The sequence below is a fragment of the Pinus tabuliformis genome, chromosome 5_2, assembly GCF_031772625.1.
Source record: "Pinus tabuliformis cultivar Carrire ecotype Pingquan chromosome 5_2, CPIR1, whole genome shotgun sequence".
Taxonomy (NCBI): domain Eukaryota; kingdom Viridiplantae; phylum Streptophyta; class Pinopsida; order Pinales; family Pinaceae; genus Pinus; species Pinus tabuliformis.
This window is the reverse complement of record NC_142306.1, coordinates 534,924,833-534,949,201: the sequence shown is the minus strand read 5'-3', so window position 1 is coordinate 534,949,201 and position 24,369 is coordinate 534,924,833.

The following is a 24,369-nucleotide window of genomic DNA, read 5'->3' as shown; positions in this document are numbered from 1 at the left end:
ATTAGAAAACTCCAAAACAACTAAATTTTGGCCAACAGTGATACCATGTCATTCATCCTTCTCATTTTCACCTCCAATTAATTAATGCATAGTAAAATATCCTGTCGAGTTTCAAAGAACTCGATTAACACTTTACCCATAGTTATTTTTGGTTGCCAATATAAGTCAATGGTTTGTGAATATCTAGTTTGTTAGGCTTTATTATTTTCTATATTTGGAACCCAACTTCCTACCTCTTCTTCAATTTCCATATATGATATATATCATATTTCAATCTAGGCCTCTCTCTCTACATTATGGATTTCTATTCTAATAGCAGGGGCGATGGACTGCACAAAGATCATTGTTGAATTCTCTTCGAAGTGATAATTCCTAGAACTCAAGGGGATCTAGAAGCTCCTTGTTCCACATCAACACTAAAATCGACAATTCACGCCATTATGATACAAAGGATAGATGGACCAAAGAGACTAGAGTCTAACAAAAATTAGATAGTAGCACCATAGGGAGAAGACCAACAAATAGAGATGGAAAGGATCAAAATAAAAGATTGATCCAAGAGAGAGATAAGCCTAAGTGAAGATAATCGGGGACTATCGTGAATCCTAGACCAAGGGGAAAATCAGGCATAAATTCAACCTGAGAAACCTAGCAATCATGCACCCTCTAGCTTAAAGTTAGTCTTAAAATCAAATCCCACCATAGGTTCCTCGCCTTGTGAAAGGAATCATAAATAATCACATAGGAATAAGCTCAAACTTTATAGCAAAGAGAAATGGATATAATTTAACGACCATAGACAAAAAAGAGAGAGACTTTCAAACAATTTAAAAACATCAAGTATATACTTTTGAATGGAATCTAAGTGGAGAGTTAGAGAGAGCTCTAATCAAAGTCCCATAAGAATCATATTGTTTCCCACTAGAAATTAGGACTGAAACTAAGGCCCATGAAGGAACTCAAACCTCCTTAAGGAACACTAAAAAATGAGATTACCTCTAGACTAAATAATGTAACTAAAACTTCTAGTACCAATAATATTGCCCCTAATGAGGAGGATATTTCTTTTCTAGGAAAATAAAATGCTAAAAAAAAATAAAAAAATCCAGGAAGAATGAGTATTTGAAGAGAACTTGTATTAAATACAAAGAGTTTCCTTGCCAAGTTCCTTTTGGTAATTCCAACAACCCATACTTACTCCCCTTTCATTACATGAAATCACTATGGTTATGTCTATCAGTTGCAAAATTATTATTCCCTATGGGAGAGGCCATCGAACCCATCCACCAAATGAAAACCAACAAAATATTAATTCTTCCATTGTGTGCATGAGTTGTGCTTATATTTTAATGCCATGTGGGAGGATCACCAATCCCCCACTTCCCTTGATTGTCAGCTTCTTTCATGAAATTTCATCCTTTTATGGTTTACCACTCATCGCAAGGGATTGAAAAAATTGGATTTTAGAAAAGAGAAGGAAGATTTTATAATATAGGTAGTTCAATATAGGACTTGATATTATTAAAAATCAAAATTATTATTCAAATAAAGGATATTATTAATGAGAATGTTTCACACAAAAAGGAAGACTATATTTATTTCAACTTTGAAAGTCAACTCTTAATATAAAATTCAAGTATATTTTTAAAGAAAGACACTAGTGGCTAAGAGAAATTTGAAATTCATAACTTGGAACTATTGGTTAGTTATTAGAAATTCATATCACAATTCAATGTTGTGAATGTTTATTTCAATAAGATTGACATTATTATAAGTACTAATTGGATGGAAATATTGGGTACATTCATTGTGAAAATTAAAAAGGTATTCTTGACAATCTCCTTTGAAGAAAAGATGATAAATTTACAATATTTTGATGTGGAGTCATGTATAGAAGTTCCCTCATGAGAAGATATAGACCATACATAAAATTCCACAATATTATGTGACAAGGGATCACCACAACAAATTTATGAATAATTAAAAGAATTTCAAAAATAAAAAGGTGTTTTTGTGAATAGATTATGTGAATAAAACCAATCTCTTATATTAAAGCATATCCTACAATCAGGGTATTTGTTAAGGATTCAAATATTTTTCCTATGCATGATATTTTGGGTAACTATTTCGATTTGAAAAGCCATACATATAGAATGTAGGCAAATATTCAATAAAAAAACATAAAATTTATTAGAAAAAGGGCGAATATTGTTTTTAGAAAAATGTCCCAAAAATAACTAAATAGTGAAACTTCACCCCTAAAAATTTCCTTGCCTACATTCCAAATTAGAAGACCAATTGAACAAGGAAAATTAGCTCAAAAAAATACTACAAGTATTAGAGAAGAGAATTGTAACTTACATGCAAAGGATCAAGTATTGATTCGATAAGATGTCATAGTTCAATATGAACAACAATATTAGGAGAAGCAAGATGCCAAGAGAAAAATTAACAAAGTATTATTAGATAAAGACCAAGAAATTAATCGTTTGAAAAATCATAATCAAATCTTTCTTACCGAGGTAAAAAAATTAAAACATAAGCATATAGACATCTTGAAATTAGGCAAAGAGACATTCATCAATGCAAGTGAATAAAGGAAGTTCTCAAATTTTAACAACATATATAAAAAGACAGGTTCTATCAAGATTAATAATTTTGAATAATCCTAAAAATTTATTTTGGTAAATTACATACACCTTACAAAAAAAAAAAAACTTGATCCATGATACAATGCAATGAAAACATCTAGATCCACCATATTAATGATCAAACAATGAAATGTTGTATGGTGACTCAAATTTTCTTTAAATAAGTGGTAAACCTTATTTTCAAAGCTATGTTGGAAAATTCCTTAAGGTAGTGGGATTGAATCATCCAAGATGTTGGAGGGGACTAAGCCAACGAAGATGTATTAAGACAAAAATAAATGCCTTGAAAGGAAAACAAAAAAAAAAAAAAAACCAAAAAACCCAAGGAAAGAAAAACTTATATAGGTAGTGAAGATGATAGGAATACGAGGAATTTTAAAGATAGATCATGTTTTTATGCCAATCCAATAAGGGTCATGCAAGATAGGTTTTCAAAGGTATAATATTTGAATAACATTTATAACGAGCAAAGGATCTATATACATAGGAACATGAATGACCTCAAGGCAACATGAATGTTAGGTTCACCATTACAAAGAGTGGATGGTATGAAAAAATTGTATCATGCGTTACCCCAAATCACAAGTTTTTCATATTATGCCATAAATATTTTTTCTAGTATGTGCCCTTTATTATACAAGTCACAACTTAAAATGGCAATATGTTCCAAAGAAGTCATGATTCACTTAGCATCAAAATGCTAGGAAGGGTTAATGAAGGACTAACCTAGTTGATCCCTACTTACATGATCCAAAAATGGATTTAGGTCATTAAGAACCCAAAATGAGGCATATTATCCCACTCTAGGTAAGATACAAGGCTTAGAGCTTAACATAGAAACCAACAAAGGGAAAGTGACCCAAATGAGAGAACTTAGGGATCTAACATAGTCAAAATAATGATTAATGGAGAAATACCAAGGGAGATGTGGAAAAGGGAATATTACCTAAGCACTAGATATCCATAAGACATCATGCATATAAACTAAGGAAAAGTTACTCAAAGGAGATTAGTTTGGCATAAAACAATCCCTTGTAATGAAGAATGAGAGATCATGGTTTAATCATAGGGCGAGTGACACATGGGCATGGAAAAAGAAGTACGCCATAATGTGATACCTCTAGTGAGTAGATGTATGTGAGTACTAAATTTTGAAATTCCATACGAAACATATTTTCCCTCTTGCAAGAGTTAGAATCCATGAGATGAAAAAAAAAAAAAAAAAAAAAAAACTTTTTTTAGGATGCATATTCGTTCCTTTTTTCCTTGAACTTTGATCTTCGATCTTTGATCCTTTGATAGTTGATGGTAATAAGAAAAAAGTGTCAACCAATCTACACTTTTTTCAATGTTATGAATGAAAATCAACGGTAAAAAATGGAGCCTTGTTGCTCCACTGCCCCTTAAAATTGCGGTTATAAGGGGGTTTTCTGCCCCTTCTTGGGCTTGTTTCTGGCATTTTGGTTTTGCATTTTGGGGGTATAACAAGGTTCAAAGAGAGATAATTAAACAACATAATGATAGAGTAAAAATCATAATTGGACAACAAAAATGGTAGCTAAATGGACATGAGGGAATGTGCCCACTAGCACATATAGTTTGAGCTAATGTCTCATCATTATAAAGGAATTATCCACTATGGAGGGTGTTAAATCTAGAGCTCTTATGTGTTGGATATGTGTTATATTCTTTTAAAAACTAGTCTCATGCATGAATCATACACATTGGATGTAGGGGTAATATGGGGGAGGATCACCTGAAAAAAAATTGGAGGTTTTTTGCACCACTTTTGGTGGTTTTGTAGCCCATGGTTTTCTAATTTAGGTTAAGGAACTAAAGTTGTAATCTAATTTGGGTCAAAGGATTAAGGGTTTTGGATTTCACTAGATCCTATATTGTATTGTAAATAATGAAATTGATTGATGATAAAAGTTAGAGGTGTGGCACTATATAGTTTTCTAGTTTTCCCGACTTTCGTTACTAGGGTAAAGCTCTATGAAATATGTTTGATTTTTCATTACTTTTATTTTTATCAATAAGTTGTGTGTGCATTACATTATTATAAAAGGTGTAAAATTAAGCTTGATATCAAAGAAATTATTAGCTTTAGGGGGTGCCTTTGTAGCTAAAGGTTAATTTATCTTTAATCTATGATAAATCTTGTTTTAGTGGGAGGTATGGAAAATTTTAGGGGCTAATATTCGTAGGTGGGCTAATTTTCCATGGTTTTTCCAAAAAAAAGATTCACCAATTTCCATTTTTTCTAAAAATAATTCACCCAAGTTTTATAATATAAAATTATTTTACCTTAAATATCGCCAAAATTATATAGAGAGTATATATAAAAACATAATAAATTTGAATTCTTTTACAAATATATGACCAAATATTTTATAGCTTTCATATTAGAGACTAGCAAGATTCGTTGAGATTTCTAAGAATTTTGATAGATTTTCATCCTTAAAATTTTCCATGGTGGGAACTCTATGGTGGTGATTCTTGTGCAAGAAAATAATCATAAGCAGTTTAAAAATAGAGAATGAGAAATTTAATGGAAAATGTCTTGAGATGTGGAAACTCAAGATGGAATATATTTTAGTAGATGGAAATCAATGGATTGATGTGGATCCAAGTACTGCATCTAGAGGAATCTCAACTAAATATTGGGTGAAGTTGGCTGAGAAGGTAAAGAGCACAATATAGTTGTATCTCTCATATTTAATATTATAGAATGTTTCGAGAGAAGTTACAACCAATGCATTATGAAATAAGTTAGGGGATTCATATTGGTCTAAGTGTCGAGTAACAAAAAAGCCTACAAAAGAAGTTATACAACCTAAGGATGAATGAATGAGACTTAGTGATAGAGCATATGCATATCTTCTATGGTAATTCAATTATTTTATGTTGATAGTAATATTTCTAATGAATATATGTGTATCTATTTAATATTCTCTTTACCAAACTCATGGGTAGTCTAGTTGTAGTCATAGGTAGTGATATAACTACTTTAAGTTCCGATAATGTGGTATCATCATTGTTGTTGGAGGAGATGATGTGGAAAAACATGGAAATTTAGAGCATATATTCCTTATTTGTAAGAGGAGGTTCACATTATAGAAAGATATAAATCTCTTAAATTTATGAAGAAATGTTCGAAAAGTGGTAATGAATGGAATTTCAGAAAGAATTGTAGATCTAAAAGCATTGAAAGAGGGAAGGAATCTGATAATGATCCATCCAAAGAAGAGAAGACCTACTCAAAGGAATGGGAGGATGCGTACCTAGAGTTTTCAAGCACACATGCAGATCATGATGTATGGCCGATCGACTTAGGCAGCACCTTTTAGATGACTATCCACTAGGAGTGATTTGTGAATATGAAAACATGATGGAGGTGACACTTTCCTTGGAAATGACTCAACAACCATGATTAAGAGACAAGGAAAATAAAATTAATTCTCAATGATAGAAGGTTTAGAACACACAATGCTCTACACATTCCAAGAATGGATAGAAACTTGATATCTATAAGAAGGATAAATGTTGTAAGTGTAACTATTATTTTTGAAAAGGAAACTTGTAGGATGGTTTGAGGAGCAATGGTGTTGCTAAGGGGCATTTATATTGGAAATCTATAAAAACTATTGAGAAGCACCATCATTGATGGTGTAACATCTCTATTATTTGTGAGGGTGGAAATGAATTTTTAACTATATGGTCCCATTGCTCAAAATTTCATTGTTTGAATTATCCTAGAAGAAAAATATAGCAAAAATTCCAATATGACTCATTCACTCCACAAATTATGTTTTTACATACACACGCTTTTCTTCCAATACTTTATCCTTTTATACATTTTCATAATCCTTCATGAAATGGCATGTTGATTCATTAATTAAATAATTAATTTCCCTTTTATTTCAATTTTCCAAATACCATGGGCAGATACCATGGGTTTGAAACCACCATTTCACTTTTTATTTTGAATTCACTTTTTTTCATGAGCACTTCTCATTCATATATATATATATATAGACACACACACACACACAAGCTATTGGGAAGCACCATCATTGATGGGCGTAACATCTATACTATTTGTGAGGGTAGAAATAAATTTTTAACCATATGTTCCCCTTGATCTCTTATAAACATGCTCAAAATTTCATTGATTGAAGTATCCTATAAAAAACAAATATAGCAAAAATTCCAAGATGACTTGTTCACTCCACAAATTACATTTTGACATATACACACTTCTCTTCCAATACTTTATCCTTTTATACATTTTCATAACCCTTCATGAAAGGATATGTTAATTCATTAATTAAATAATTAATTCCCCTTTTATTTCACTTTTCCAAATACCATGGGTTTGAAAACACCATTTCAATTTATAGTTTGAATTCACATTTTTTTATGAGAACCCCTCATTTAATAGCATTGTGATATATATATATATATATATATATATATATATATATATATATATATATATATACCCTTTGACATTAATAACAACACTTTGTTTAATAATATCCTCCTTTGTCATTAATGGCAATCCTATAATGAAACACGTAATCCACCAAGAATAGAAAGAATTCCCCGCTGCAATACTCCCCCTCTCTACAACTCTCTCCCTTTGAGATTAATGGAAAAGGGATATTTCCCTTGAACTTGTGCTTCTTCTTAGGCATTAGTGATGAGATGGATGTTACTCCCAATTATTGTAGGAGACATTCAAATGTATCTTTGGGAAGATGATTTCTAAAAATATTTGATATGTTCTTTGGTGGAAATATATTCCAACTTCATATTTTATTCTACTACTTGTTCACTTAAGGACTAATATTTGATTAGAATATGTTCTTTTTTTATAGTGCATAACATGATTGTTTTAAATATTTATTGCATGTGTGCTATCACAAAGTATTAAGATTGGATGATCATATTCCACCTCAATATCTTTCAATGTATGCTTCATCCAAAGAGCTTGTGTGAAACATGATAATGTTGATATACTTAGCCTCAATTGTGGATAGATAAACTGAAGGTTATTTTTGCTCAGCCAAACACTAGACTATTGGCTAGAAGAATACTTATCGATTTGTCTTTTTATTATTACGAACACTTCCTTCCCAATCTACATATTTGTATGTTGTTAGATTAAAATATTTGCCTCTTGAATACCACAAGTTGAAGTCCAAGGTTCCCTTTAGATATCTAAATAAAAATTTCATTGGTTGGGCATGAGTTTCTTTTCGTGCAACTTGACACCATGCAACCAATCCTACAACTTGCATAATGTTTGGTCTTGATGCAATCACGTATAGTAGACTATTAATCATTTACTTATAACAATGTAAACTTTGAAACGGGAACTCATACTGTTACCCGTTTCGTAGAGATAGCAAAAAACTGACCCGATTTTGAAAAGGGGTGATGCAGAACACATGTTGTTTTTAGAGCATAGTTTTTGGCACTTTAGTTTTTTTTATGTACATTACATTTGAGAATGGTAGTGATTTTCACGCTGATTTTAAAAAGTGGTAATTCTGCATGAGGCCCTTTTTTTAAAAGACCTATTTTTTGACTTTAAATTTTCTAATATATGAAATGTAAATAATTATTTTCTAAATTTAATAATTTTTGAAGTGGCTTTCTTCTTCATATTTTCTTGTTTTTATTTTAATTTTTTTTTATTGTAGTGAGGTTTTTATTGTTTTGCATATTTAAAGAAGAAGGTCGATATTTTGAATTTTCGACATTCTACATATTTATACATCGTTAATTAATTTTTCAATCCACATGAAATAATTGTCTCTAAAAAACAATAATTTTTAACAATTGACATAAAAATAACCATTTTTAACATAAATATAACTAAAATACTACACGTTTTGATAATTTTTTGCTGGAGATGACATGTCAAAATCACAATTTTTATAGGGAAATTTTAACTAAAAATGGTTAAATAATAGTTTTTTTTATGAATTTCATGTCAAAAAAGTAATAATAATCACTGTTTTTTTCAAAAAATAATGATTAACATAAAAAGTAATGCGAAAATCACATAATACAAATATTGAACGTATAACAATCTTAATTGAGTGCTTGTTCTTCTCATAAAATGTCAAAGTCAAAACATTACAAGTATAACTAATTAATAGTTACAAAAAATGAGCTTGATTTCCAAGCACAACTTAGATTTAATCAACAATGTCATGTAATCCAAACTCTTCATCCTCTAGAGTTTTATCATTGTCTTCTTCCACAATATTTTCTGCTTCATTTTTCTCATTTTCTTCTTCTAATGGATCTTTAATGTCTGCGAATCTCCGAATGCATGCCTTTCCAATCATTCTGTGTAATGGTGGTTGGGGTTCCTTTGCCTTTTTTTCCACGCGTGATTCACTAAAGTCCCCTTTCTTCAACCCAATTTCTTGCATTGCATCTGGAAGAAATTGAAGAGTATTAATTATTTGCTGAATAAAATTGCACTATATTGGATCTTTTTCAATAGCAATGCAATTTCTTCCTTTTTGAAGGAAACATGCTAGTGTTGTACCTAATTATCAAACACAAAATAAGTAATGAAGTAAATTATTAAAATGACATATAAATTAAGAAATAACGTATTGAAATTCAATTCCATATAATAAAACTTACCTGAGCCAGAAAATAAATCTAGAACCCAATCTCCTTCATTTGAACATATGTCTATAAGATAGTTAATCAATAACTATGGTTTTTGATAAATATTAACTATCCCTCCTTTTGCTTCTTTGTCTACATATGTTAGTTTTCTCATAACAGCATCATAAGTCAGTATTTGGCTATGACTCTTTCCATCTACTCGATTAAAAATCATAGACATATAGCTATCATCTTTTCCCCAACTATCAATATGGACGAGATCACAATCATTTATAATTGGTTGATCTTCACGGTTAAGAAGATTTGACTTTTGCATGTAACATGAAATAGTAAAAGTTCAATTAACTTGTACATAAATGAATTTTTTAACATTAATCAAATCTACAGTTTAAACGTCTTACCATGTAAGCTGCATCCTTGAATTTGTTTTCCCCTTGAAGCTTGACAATAACATTGCCAATTGTGTGTCTGAATGAAATGTCACAAATCCCAATAATGGTGATGACGTGACTTCTAGAAATCCCGCAACCACTTTACTAAGACCTTGATAAGTATAAGGGTCACTATCACAGTCAATGTTTGGAATATTGAAACCATAGGGAATATCTATAATAACTAGGGCATAATCCCTTTTAGGTATGAGTTTAGGAATGTCTTCATAGTCGCCTTGTATTACTTGATATTGAATAGTGTCAAGCCCATTCCAAATGAAAAGAGTAAGAGTTGGATCAAGTTCAACATTCTTAAGGCACTGCTTCTTCATTCTTTCGATCTTTATTTTTTCAATAAAGGTTCTGAAAATATTTGGTGCTTCATTTTCATCCTTCTTCATCTTTTATATAATAAACAAATATATGTGCAAGTTATAAATTAAAAATAGTATACATATGAATAAAAATTAATGTATAAATCAACATGCCTTTTTAAATGCAAAATAAAAAATATATATATATTGATGTAGAACTTGAATCTGAATAGTTGCGTACAACATCATCCCAACTATCTTCATTCAACAATTTAACCATTTGTTCTTAAATTTTCATGTAAACTTTGTGACTGCATAGATAAAGTAAAAAAAGTTAATATAATGATATGTATAACAAATACTACCAAGAACAATATGCTATATTTAAAAGAAAATTATAATCTAGAAATAAATAAAAATAATTCAACAAACTTACTTTTAAAATTCCTCAGACATTTCCACCAATGATAATTCCCCTGAACTCACACGAGATAATTTTGCTTTGACAAGTTTTTCATCCTTAACTCCTTGCAATTCTCTCTAAGGTGTGATAGTCATATCTTCTGGAAGCTGCTTCATTTTAGGACCTGATTTACTGTTGCTACATATCAATGGTTTACAATTTTTTACCTTCTGGTTTTTAATGCCAATGTTCCCCCACATGCTAAAAATCTCATTAATCAAATCCCATATCTCTCCAGTTCTAAATTCCAACTGGAAAATGTTATCAACACCTCTGAATAAAATCACTAACTTTTCCACCTTTGCCACATTTTGAATTGATTTTCTCTTCAATTTGATAGCTTATTTTCATACAACATTCCTTTCGAAAATCTATAGTAACATTTATCCTATCCCCACCACATTTTTCTTCAAATTCACTATGAATAAATCTAACCCTTTCGATGAAAGTCATAGACATCTTATATTCATTATCTGAATTTTGATCCCATGCCACTAAATTTGTTTATGTATCTGATAAACCAGCATAAATGATACATTTCATTGTTTCAAAATGTGGATTATTGGGATATTCCTCCATCACTTGTATTTGAGCTTCTACAGAATAGTTCCTCCCAAGCACATAATAATTGTATTCAAAACATTTTGACTTATCAAATGCTTCTTTCTTTGGAACTTGAACTGGATCAACAAGAAGCACATAATTAACCACATGAGCATATGGATTGTACCTCATAAATGCATTCAAGTTGTGAACATGCAGATGGTGTGGCTTTATGATTTGATATTGACATTGTCCTTCACTTGCCTTATAGATTTATCTGACATTAAGCTGAAATGTACGACCACCCTCAATTAAGTTTCTCTTTGTCAAGTTCTCTCGAATGGCATTTTGTTTTGTTTTGATAATGCCATCCTCTAAATCAACTCTTGATGTAATGATTTCTCTGCTTTCTTTTTAAGTTTCACTAGGTTCTTGACTATTGGTAATGACTACTTCAAAATGTTCAACTTTACTTTTCTTCCTCATAACATTCTCATCATTAACTGTAACAGATTTATTCTTGGGCATTGTTACTTTTGGTCTTTTACGGCTCTTCTCAGTTCCAATGTCATCCTCAGTAACGACAACATATTCTTCACTGCTAGTTTCAACTTCATCATCTTCAAAAGTAACTTGTCTACCCTTGCTAGATTTATCTACTAAAGTCTTTTTTTTTCTGATCCTTTGGATGTAGTTTTGTAGCATCATGAATTACTACATTTTTCTTATTTGCCATATATTCTTCTAACACTAAGTAGAAACTACTAATAAATTTCATAATATCATGCTCTATGAAATGAATGCCTCCCAACCTAATTGAACAACTTTCAACAAAATTATGCCAAACAAAATATCATATGTCAATAAAAACAAAGATATAAAAATATAGTGAGACAGTTACAAGAACACAAAACACAAATATAAATAACAATACTTATGATATTTTGTGTCATCTCATTTACGATTTGTTTACGCAACTTTATAGATACCTCTCTCGTGTCATACAATGAATATGATAACTGGTATTTAATCCTTTCATGTGACTTGGGTATTTTTGTAAGTATGTAAACAACTTCACTGTCCGGTACCGGACACATGTCTATGACTTTCCCCATCACCTCATAAATTCCATTATCATTAGGTATATCAACATATAGATATATTTTCACATTTTGGCTTTCTCTTTCTTTCACATACCAGACATTTGATGGAAGTTTCACTTCTTTTGATTTCTTCCAGTATGAAATCATCTTCTTAACATTTGAGGCACTTGAAAGATTTGTAGCCATCAGCTTAGGTGGAGTTTGTTCACCAATGTTTTTTGAAGATCCACCTTTAAGAGTCTTTAGTCCAGAAAGAATCATAGAAATCTTCTTTGATGCCATTTTCCTGGAACAAAAAGACACATATAAATAAAAAAATCACAAAAACATAATAACTTAAATTAGCAACAAAAACGATAAATGATAATTAATTTTATAAACCATAACAATTTAAAAAAGAAAAAAATGAAATTTAAAAAATATGTCGCCCTACCACCGCACCCTGAAAATTGGTCGGTGAACTGAGCCGACCGTTGGGTCCAACCCCCTAGCCCACCCTGGCAGCCCAACCACTGCCCCCTGCCCCACCACGGTGGCCCGATGGCCCACGGGGTGGTGGGGCGTTTGTGTCAGCCCTCCACCCCATCCTGACATCTCGATGGCCCATGGGGTGGTGGGGCGATTCTCGGAATCGCCCCACCACCCCGCGGGCCACTGGGGTGGGGGGAGGGTTGTTGTAGCCCTCCTCCCCACCCCGACGGCCCGACGGCCTGCGAGGTGGTGGGGAGATTCTCGGAATTTCCGTGCCACCCCATGGGTCATCGGGGGGGGCCGAGGGGTTGTCGCGGCAACCCCCCACCCCACCCCAGCAGCTTGACGGCACGCAGGGTGGTAAGGTGATTCTCGAAATCACCCCGCCACACCACAGGCCGTCGGGCCGCTGAGGTGGGGCGGAGGGCCAGGTAGCGATCCCCACTGCCCCTAACCTATGGGACCATTTAGCCGCCGTGAGCATTACCGGGCCCACCATGCCCACTGCGGACATAGTTGGTAAATTTGGCCCACACAAATTTTTAATTTAAAAGAAAAAATTTAAACTTCATTAAACTTATTTAATTTTAAAATTTGTAAAGCAGAAAAATTAACTAACCTTTCAAATGCGAGAATCCTCCATTGAATATGTTGTTGATAACAATGTAGCTGCTCCAAAAATTCGATCCAAGTCTTCTAACGAACCTCGGAAAGTTGATGTGATGTGAGTAATAGTGATAATGAAATTTATTATATAGGTGAAATTACGGAAATATTTTACCGTACGGTTAATGTGGGATTAATTTGTTTTTAAAAAAAATTAACATGTTAATTTTGTTATGGCAATATAGGAAACTATGATAAAGCGAATATTATGGAATTGTTTTACAGCACGGTGAATGTGGGATTAATTTGTTTTAGAAGGTATTATAAAAATTAAAAAAAACATTCAATTGTTTAGTAAATATTATATAGTTTAACTATTAAAATAATTTAGGTAAAAGTTTTAGTTTACAATTTTAAATTTAAAGATTTATTTCATAAAAAAATTTAAAAAAAAATAGCTAAAATTTTTCAATAAATTGTAGAATAAAATAATGAAGGGAAATACATGAAACGAAATTTTTGGAGGGAAATATTTTGGCGAAAATTTTTGGAAGGAAAATTTTTGGAGGGAAAATTTCATTCTCTAAGCTATATAATATCATTAGGAGAGTCTGCATTTGTATCATTCAACCTCTTCTATTTGAAAGGGATGGATTCTTCTGATAGTGAAGTTTCACTTTGTGAAGCATCAACATCTTCGTCGCGTAACAACTCTATTCATATTGATGAATATAATAGAAATTCTTCCACTATGAATAGAAAGTCAATTATTCCACTTAGTCCTTATCCTAAGGACTATGAGAGCAACACTGATGAAAGAGGGGATGAAGAATTTGAAATAAATAAAGAGTCACGGTTTCGATTTAGTCTTAATCCTAAGGATTATGAGAGAAAGAGTGATGAGGAGCATGATGAAGAATTTCAAATGAATGGAGTGTCATGATGTCCACTTAGTCCTAATCCTATGGACTATGAGAGCAGCAGTGATGAAGAGCATGATATTTCAAAAGAATGGAGTGTCGCGGTTTCCACTTAGTTCTAATCCTATGGACTATGAGATCAACAGTGATGGAGATCATGATGAAAAATTTCAAAAGAATGGAGTGTCACGGTGTCCTCTTAGTCCTAATCCTATGGATTATGAGTAGCAGTGATGAAGAGCATGATGACGAATTTCAAAAGAATGGAGTGTCACGGTGTCCACTTAGTCCTAATCCTATGGACCATGAGAGCAATAGTGATGAAGAGCATGATGAAAAATTTCAAAAGAATGGAGTGTCATGGTGTCCTCTTAGTCCCAATCCAATGGACTATGATAGCAACAATGATGAAGCATTTCGATTGAATAGAGTGTCACAGTGTCCACTTAGTCATAATCCTATGGACTATGAAAGAAGCACTGATGAAGAACATGATGAAGAATTTCAAAAGAATGAAGTGTCACGATGTCCACTTAGTCCTAATCCTATGGACTATGAGAGCAGCAGTGATGAAGAGCATGATGAAAAATTTCAAAAGAATGGATTGTCACGGTGTCCTCTTAGTCCTAATCCAATGGACTATGAGAGAAGCAGTGATGAATAGCATGATGAAAAATTTCAAAAGAATGGAGTGTCACGGTGTCCACTTAGTCCTAATCATATGGACTATGAGAGCAGTAGTGATGAAGAGCATGATGAAAAATTTCAAAAGAATGGAGTGTCACGGTGTCCTCTTAGTCCTAATCCTATGGACTATGAGAGCAGTAGTGATGAAGGACAGGATGAAGCACTTAGTCCTAATCCTAAGGACTATAAGAGTAGCAGTGACAAAGGACAGGATGTAGCATTTTCAGTAAGTAAACAGTCACATTTTCGATGTAGTCCTAATTCTATGGACTATGAGAGCAGCACTGACAATGCACATGAGGAAGAATATCCAATAAACATCGAGTCAAATTTTCCATTTAGTCCCAATTCTAAGGACTATGACAGTAGCACTGAAGAAGGGGAAGATGAAGAATATCCTCCAAGTTAGTATTTGAAAAGCACAACTGATCATAGCGTGGATAACATTCCTCATAATGATGATGAAAATGATTATAAAAATGATGATCCAATGATGGAGATGTTGCCAAGAAATATTGTATCGAGGAGTAGGAGCAGACCTTTTCATATCAATGCAAGATGTTATAGTTATACAAGGGGTAGAGTAGAATATCTGACGAGAAGAAGTTCTATTAGCGCTCTCATTTCAAGTGAATGTTGTCAAAAATATTGCTTGAAACATATGGATTTCAAATTTGCATTAGAGAAAAGGAAGAGATATTTGTCAATGAATAAAAGCATGCAAAATTCATATTTAGTTGGGTGCATGCAATCTACATTTTTAGGTTATGATTATCATATTGGTTCTTTATTTATCTGTAGAAAGGATTTCAAAATGTTTCATTCGATGGGGAATTTTCGTCTCTCGAGAATCCAAGAAAATTTGGAAAAGGATCCCACATTTTATTTAGAAGTACGTCATAAACGACAGTTTGGGCCATTATCAAATAATGCAATGTTATGGATGAAATATTTCTTTTCAAAGCATGGAGAGTGTATGCCAAATAGAGAGACAATACATATTCTAGATAATTTTTCAAGACGAGAAATCTACAACTTATAAAAAGAATATGCAGAAGGTTATGAGGCACATGGTCGGTTTATTACATATCAATATTTTGTGAAGGTATGGAAGAAATAATTCAACAATGTCCATATTCCTAAGAAGACAAGAATGGGGATTTGCAGTACATGTGCTTCTCTTAAGTAAAAAAGGGACAAATGTGAAGGGTCAAAAAGAGGTAAGCATTCATAACTTTAACTTTTAAAATTGTATAGTCATCAACTATGAAAACATATTTCTTAATGGCTTTCTTTTATGTTGTGTAGATTCAATTGTCAAAGAACTTCAGGAGCATCGTGAACAACAAACAAGTGAAAGGAAAAAGTTCTACAAGCATCGAAAGAAGTGTTATGATAATCCAAATAAATATTTGGGTTTGATAATTGATGGTATGAACCAGAAGAAAACACTTTTACAACATTTTGTTCGCACACCCAAAAATTTACAGGAGGAAAATTTTATTCAGTATCACTTGGTCGGTCGTATGGTATTCAATGGGAAAATGTTGCCAAGGGTGTAATTCACAGCTCCAAATATTCATAATGATGCAAATTTGACAATAACCATAATTCATGATGTGCTTTCTCATTGGTCTGGTAATCTTCTTGAAGTTTCGTATCTACAATTGGACAACACTTGCCGTGAAAACAAAAATCAGGTCGTTTTTGGATATCTAAACATGCTTGTTGAATTGAGAATTTTTCAGAAGGTAAGGGTTGGTTTCCTCCTTGTTGGGCACACTCATGACCATATTGATCATATGTTCAGTCGTTTTTCAGTCACATTAAGGACGAAGGAAGTTTGGAGCTTGCCATCATTAATTGAATGTATTAGGAAATCATACATGCCATAGCCTACTTTTGATGTGTTGGAAGAAATTGTTGACATGCGAAGGTTTATTGTGGGATCACATGGTGAGGAGAAATGCATTGAACATCTTAATGGCATTAGCTTCCAACATCAATTTCGTATCAAAAAAATTGATGGGCAAACACTAATATGGGGCTGAAGTATTCAACTACTACAGAATGGGCACCATCATCAGGTTTAGAATTTTTGAAGTTCATTCCAGGTCATCCAATATTTGCATCAAATATATTGTTATTTCAATCAGTTGGTGAAGTTCATAATGCATGCAGACAAAATAGAGATATAAATTATTCTGATTGCCTCTAAGAAATTAAAAAATGTATTAGATATACATATGAGTACTTTGACATTGTTGATTCAGTTTGGTGGGAGTCATTTTTCAATAATCAAAGTGATATCATTTCAACAACAACAAATGAAGATATACCTTTAAAAATCCATTTATTTGGCCACAAAATGTGTCAAATGAACATGAGGAAATAAACATTGTTGAACAACATCAATCTCAAGGTATTATTAATTCTTCACAGGCAGAGGAAAGAGAGATGTATATTGGTTCCAAAAGATCTCATGCACAACGTTAAGCCATGGAAGACCTTTACAGGGGTTCAGTACAGGATATTAAGGAGGGTTGCATGATCGCGGTGCTAGTAGATGCAGATCCCAATGGCTATCCATTTTTGGTTGCTAAGGTTATAAAGGTCTTTACAGAAAATGAGGATGTTATATGTGTTGAAGTACATTGGTATGCCACAAATACACACCCATTCAATGGTGTGTATAAGCCAGAGATAGTAGTTGACAAAAAAATGGCAGAAAGAGAAAAAGAAAGGGTACAAATATAAATTGCCGCCGCACATACCTCTTAAAATTGGAGGATGTTGACAGACTTGTTTATGACTTCAATTTAACAAAGAGAGGAACTCTTTGCTTTAAGACGATAGAGATTCTGAAAAGGTTGTTACCAAAAGGAACAGTGTTGAGATGGGAGTCTGTTGAAACCAGTCGTAGATTTAGAAGAATTTTGAAACCTAAAATGGTGGGCATGCATGTGGACTCAAATGGGGCACTAGTTGATGAAAGAGAAGAATATGGAACATCTTCGTCGGCATCTAGTCATTCATCTGAAGATGTGAATTTTGATGGTGTGCAAGAAAATATGAGTGATTTCGAATAATTGTCTAAGATAGTTTATATAACTTATGTTTGCATCATATCTTGAAATAAAAATTTTGAATTCCATATGGTGTTAAATCAGAAGTTATGAGTCATTTTTATGTTTTTGGATTATATGTCTTAATTATGATCATTTTTATTGTTTAGAATATCTACAATGTGACATTAAATTAGAGATATAATGTATGTTTCAGTCAATATACAAATAATGACATCTATAACTTATGTTTGCATCGTATCTTGAAATAAAAATTTTGATTTCCATATGGTGTTAAATCAGAAGTTATGAGTCATTTTTATGTTTTTGGATTATATGTCTTAATTATGATAATTTTTATTGTTTAGAATATCTACAATGTGACATTAAATTAGAGATATAATGTATGTTTCATTCAATATACAAATAATGACATTTTGATTAATTTAGTCATGTAATTTGTTCATAATGTCACGGTTTTTTAATTTTATGGTTGAAAAAATTCCAATTTTTTGTATCTAGAATGTTATGGTTGAAAGCATGTTGAATTTATACTTAGGAAAGAAAAATGTTATTCTACCAAAAACATTAGTGTGTTTTTTCCTCATAAACAACTAATTTTTTGCACATAAAAATTCGGTTTTACTAGCATTTTTTAAAAATGTTGAAAATTGACCCTAAAAAAAAACCATCATTCCAGTATCAACACTTTTCATTTTTAGGGTGTTTTTTGCATGAAAATTTCGTTTCACTGCCATTTTTAAAACATGTTCAAAATTGACCCTAAAAAATAACCATCATTCCAGTATACGCACTTTTCGTTTTTGGCACTGTTTTTGATGTTTTTTCGAGTTTTTTTGGCGAGGGTTCCCGTTTCAAAGTTTACATTGTTCTATACAATGTTTGACTCACTTCCAAACAATCATCATATTTTCTTAATTTAAAACCCATGACCATGTGTGTGCTAACTAGTGCACAATCTTCTGTTATGAATTTATTCAACATCTCCTTGATATACTTGGTTTGTGAAATGAATGTCTTTGTCAAATTGATAAATTTGTAAACCAAGAAAGAATGTGTTGATAGTGTTGAACTTGCCAACATTCAAGGGGGCTCCCCAATATGTGGTCTCAATTAGACCTCACACCATTTGGGGTAGGATCCCCATCAAGAATACGACCTAATTATCATTTTCTTAAAGATTTTCCTTGGCTCTAACTGTCAGCAAGAGAGAGGAACATCTGTACCTTCAAAAAGCAAGTGAGTGTGCCTAGTGAGTGTTCAGTTGTAGGTGTGTCAAGGTTCTTCTATTGCAAAGGGAAATGAATGTGAGCCTCTAGGAGAGAGGCAACAATACCACCCTAGTATAGACCACATGAACAAAAAAGATTCGTCTAACATCCATCGGAATAGTCCACAAAGATGTGATGGTCATTGCAACCATTACAACACATTCTCAATATGATAACCATTAAAATAACTGAAATAGCTCAACTAATTTAATATAGGTGAAACAAACATGAATTACAAACATTCACATAATAGTATTACAAATATTCATAATCCATGCATGAAGAACATGTTTGACATCAGGCTTCATATATTAAGTAAAACGTCCCCAGAAACGTGTATACAACAAACACCACTAGCTTCAATAGTGGAACGTTGGAGCCACTACTTGCTCCAGAAAAGAACTAGCTTTTCTCTCTTATGCCTTGCTGGAGGAGCCAAGGTGAAAATTCCTTTTCTCATACAATGAGGGTGTATATATAACCAATGGAGTGATGCTTCACCTCCCTTGTGACTCTTTGACTACCCTCATGATTGTTTGAATTCCTATTACTTTTCGATTTTACATGACTCTTGATATTTTGTACATGTCTTTTGGACTTCCACTTTACAATACATTTTTGAATAGGAATTTACATAATCCAAAGAAGTGATGTGGCATATGGTGACTCATGACATGACATGACATGACATTGATGACATGGACTACATGATGACATGGAAATGTCAAGTCATTCTTGTTGTTTCTTTCTATGTGTCTTCTTGAGAATGTTCTTATGTCCACCTCCATATGGCTTAGAGATGAGTCTTCAATGACATCATATCTCAAGAAACAGTCCCAAATTGGTATCCCTTTGCTCTATTCTAATTGATCTGCTTGCATATTTAGCTACATATGTGTCTTATTGCATGTTCCTCTTCTCTATATCCTTCTTCATCATCTTGTCATGGTATGATAGAGTACTTACATATGAAATTCATTCATGAAAAGATGGCACCATTATGATAAACAGCTAGTCTAACATGTTGCATGATAATCCATTGACTAAGCAAGAACCAGGAGATAGGATGAGGGAGAGGCTTAATGATTGAACAATTGTGCATCTCAAGCAGTCAAGAATTAGGCTTAAGCCTTGAGACTACTCAATGTGTAGTTTAAGCTGGACTGAGCAAGCAGATTATGCAGTTGGGGAGCTCAAGGAACCATGCTGAGGAATTAAGCATTGATTCTTCCTACTGCACAGTTCTGGAAGGCATAGGAGGCTAGGTTATTAGGCAATTACGCAACTTAGGAGATCAAGTGTTGGGCCTAAGGACTGAGACTGTACAATGTGCATTTCATTCCTAGTTGGAGGGCAAGGTTACACAATTTTGGAGCTCAGGGTCAGGCTTGAGCACTAAGATTGCGTACTACATAGTCCTGGGAGGTAGGAACTGCACATTGCATAGTGTCAAGAGGCAGGGTTGCTTTTAGAGGGCTAAGATTACACAATGCACAATTTAGGAAGGTCAGATGAGGCTAATTTGCTTGGTCAAGGTTTTTCTGAATTTGACTAAGTGTGGGATCGATGAAGCTGATGTGAACAATGATAAGACTTGATTGTGATCACACACTTAGAACACTTGATGACACAACATATATCATTCTGAACATATTTACAACAAACTTCCCTTAGTGTGACAACTTACGAAAAGTGTGACACCAAAGATACACTTTGCGATGACCGTGACGACGCTTGTGTGATACTGCTTAAAAATTTGGAAATGAGTGCGACAAATGTTTACATTGTAAGAACAACTAATTTACACAAATATAACCCCTTGAAACCACCCAAAAAATCTTATATACATCGTGTGACACTTAATATGTGAAAATATGACATTTTAATTTTATTGCAAATGGGACAAAGACACTTAGCGGAAACGCATGCAATGGATCTCAATGTTTGAAATGATAGTATGCAAGATCAAGGTAGGCTCCGAAATTTGATGTAGGATGAAATTTTGGAGGGTTTTGTAGTGACGATAACACTTGGTGACACACTGGTAGAATGCCACCTTCTCTATCTTGGTTGATTCTCTTGTGCAGGGTCATAGTTCTTCATGGAGTATTTATTCATCATGCAGATCACTTTAGCTTCCCCACTTACCTCATGAATAATCATGGTCCCCTTTGTGACATCTCAGTTGAACACAAACATAAGATCAACAATATCACAATGTTTCAAATCAAAAGGGTAGTATAGTTCGCGAGCTTTAGATTTCCAAAGTATATTTTTTCATCTGTGTTGTTGCTCCACTACCAGTAGGCCTACACAGTACCCTGGTGGAGTCACTACAGGAACAAAAATATTTCTCTATTTCCATCTAGCATGGACAATACCCCAACGAATTTTCTTGCTTCACCTCTCTGCGTAGGAAGCCTTTCTCTTATTTCTCCTTTATTTATATATTTATATAGGACCGTTCATAGGCACTTATTTATTTCATGGACGAAAGAGGGATCCCGACTTATTGAGAGTAGGAGAGGTTGTTCCTTCATAGAAGCATATAGAGACCTTTGATTTAGGTTTTCTCATTTTCGTTTTTCCCCTTTTCCTCCTCTACTGATAGGATAAGTGTGAAAACACCGAAACATAAGGAACCGAGTGTTGGCATAAGGTTTCCATAATATACACAAGTATGATGGTTCGACACAAAACTCTCCTTACGGACAGATCGTATTTTATGTCAGAACATCATTGACCAAAAGAAGTAACCAACAAAAATAAGGAGGACCAAAGGTAAGCCAAATGTTGTAGTGTCATGATGCTCTTTTCAACTCAACTATGTACATAGGGTAGGGCACAACCCTATACCATCGTTGAAAATTTTACAAACAAACAAACTATCTACATAGGGTAGGGCACAACTCTAGACCATCCTTGAAAATTTTGTTTTAAATCTTGGCCATTAATAGGAAGAGAGTCAATCTTCATGTCTAGATATTGAAGATGATATATGTGTCGGACAAGCTTTTCATGCACCAGTGAATTGTTTGATCCACAGGGATTGAAACTTAGTTTGTTTGCCTTTGTCCTCGTGGGCTTTGTCCCACTTTGATACTATGTCACCCACACTGAATTCAATTTTCCTTGCAGACTTTTTTTCAAACCACCTCTTGATATGACTCTGGTGAAGAGAATAAAGTTATTTTTCTTTCTATCTCTCTTCTTGCAGCTTGAAGAGAATGTCGATCCTACTTTGAACCAATAAGCATGGTTTTTCCTAGGGTTCTTGTGAAAGTTGAAGGGCAGGAAAATAGATGTTTAGGGGTAGGATGACTTCTTTTCCATACACCAAGAAGTAAGGAAACATATTTAGAGAAGGTGTTGGTGTGACTCGGTCAGCCCATAGGGCATTCACCAAAGTGGAGTGCCAATTCCTCTATTTAGAGAAAATGGTCTTCTTGATAATGTGGATAAGGTTCTTATTAGTTGACTCAACAAGACTATTTCCCTATGGATAATAATTAGTAGAATGTTTCAATAAAATTCCGTTTTCCAATGAAAAATCATATAACCTTAATGATGAATAGTACGTTGCATTGTAAAAAACAAGTGAATTCGGAATGCCAAACCTGGAAATGATATTCTGCTTGAGGAAGTTGATGACTTCCTGGCCTTTCACTTGCTTGAGTGGAACCACTTATTCCCACTATTGGCTTGTATGGGCCTGACCCAGGTTCAGAGGTGATTTAGCCAAGAAAATCCTGGTACTACTGGCCCTTTCGATAATAGTCTACGGAGCGCAGACTGAGGTCTCAGCTGAAGTATTATGGGAGGGTGCCAGGACTAGGTTTCCATACCCTACGGATGTCTGATGGGCTTCTAGAGGTTCACGGTCCAACCCATCGCTACGCGCACTTGCTATTCCTTCGCAACCCGTGCTGCTATTTCTGTGTAGCCCTACTCAGGGCACGAACCATAGAATACCCAAGTTCCTTGCTAATTAACCGATTACTTAACTTGTGTGTGTAAGATTAATGGTTATTAAAGTATATTCAGCAATCATATAAGTGTGCATGATACATAAACTTATATAAACATAAATAAGGTAATGCACAAAAAATACACAGAAATAAGAATCAAATGCTCTTTATTAATCTTCAATCTCGATTACAGACTTGACACCGCCTTGCGCACTTAGCTGTAGGGGTCCGCGCACTCAGTCGTGGACTCTACTAGGCCTCTGTGCACTCAGCTACAAAGCCTCTTCCTACCACTACGACCTAGTACACTTAGACTCTTCTTCTAAGCTTGAACCATTCCTATTCTTCTCCAAAAGCATTGCCCCCTTTACACTTAGAGCCTCACTCTATTTATAAAATCCCATGGTCTATGGACCATGGGTAGGCCGACATAACTTCACATTACATTACAATATTTTAGGGCAGACAACCCTATGACTCATCTATACTTCGCGCTCCATGCCCGTAATTCGCGGAGTCTTACAACAACCTTTGACCAAAACTTGGGCTTTGAGCCCAAAAACATGTTGTGGGGGGGATTCCATGCCCAACAGGCCCCCAACACAATCAATGTGACTCATCTTGAGTCACTCTATTGGTGCGGTGATCTTGGCACGGAGCCCCTCCAACTAGTCTCGTACTGCTTGGAGGTCCGCGGCGCACTGTTATGTTGTTTTTTGAACCTACTACATGTGCTCTTCCGTTGCTTCTTCTCTATGAGGCTCTGTTATCTATCTTAGCACATATAGTCCCTACATCTATGCGAGCTTGCCCTCAATCTTAGCCGTAATGGTGAAGGCTTCATCAATCCAAGGTTGGACGCATGCTTTGAGAAGTGCCTCTTTCTGTCTTGCAGCATCCACATGCTCCTTCAGTGCCCTTTCTTGCTGCATCTTTGCTAGCCATTGGGTGAGGATGATTGTCTACACCATTCGCCTGACACTGTCATACTGTTGTTGCAGTTCGTACGCCTTTGTTTCCAGGCACTGTATGTTGGGGTCCTCCTGTAAGGATGTGAGAATGTCGAACGCTTGGTCCAACATACCGATGCAGTCCTGCACCGCCCTTCCAATTTCTTCCAATCCTGTCTAAATCACGCTAACGAGATGTTCTTTAACTTTCAGAGGAGTGGAAGGCTACGCCTTCAACCGCAGCT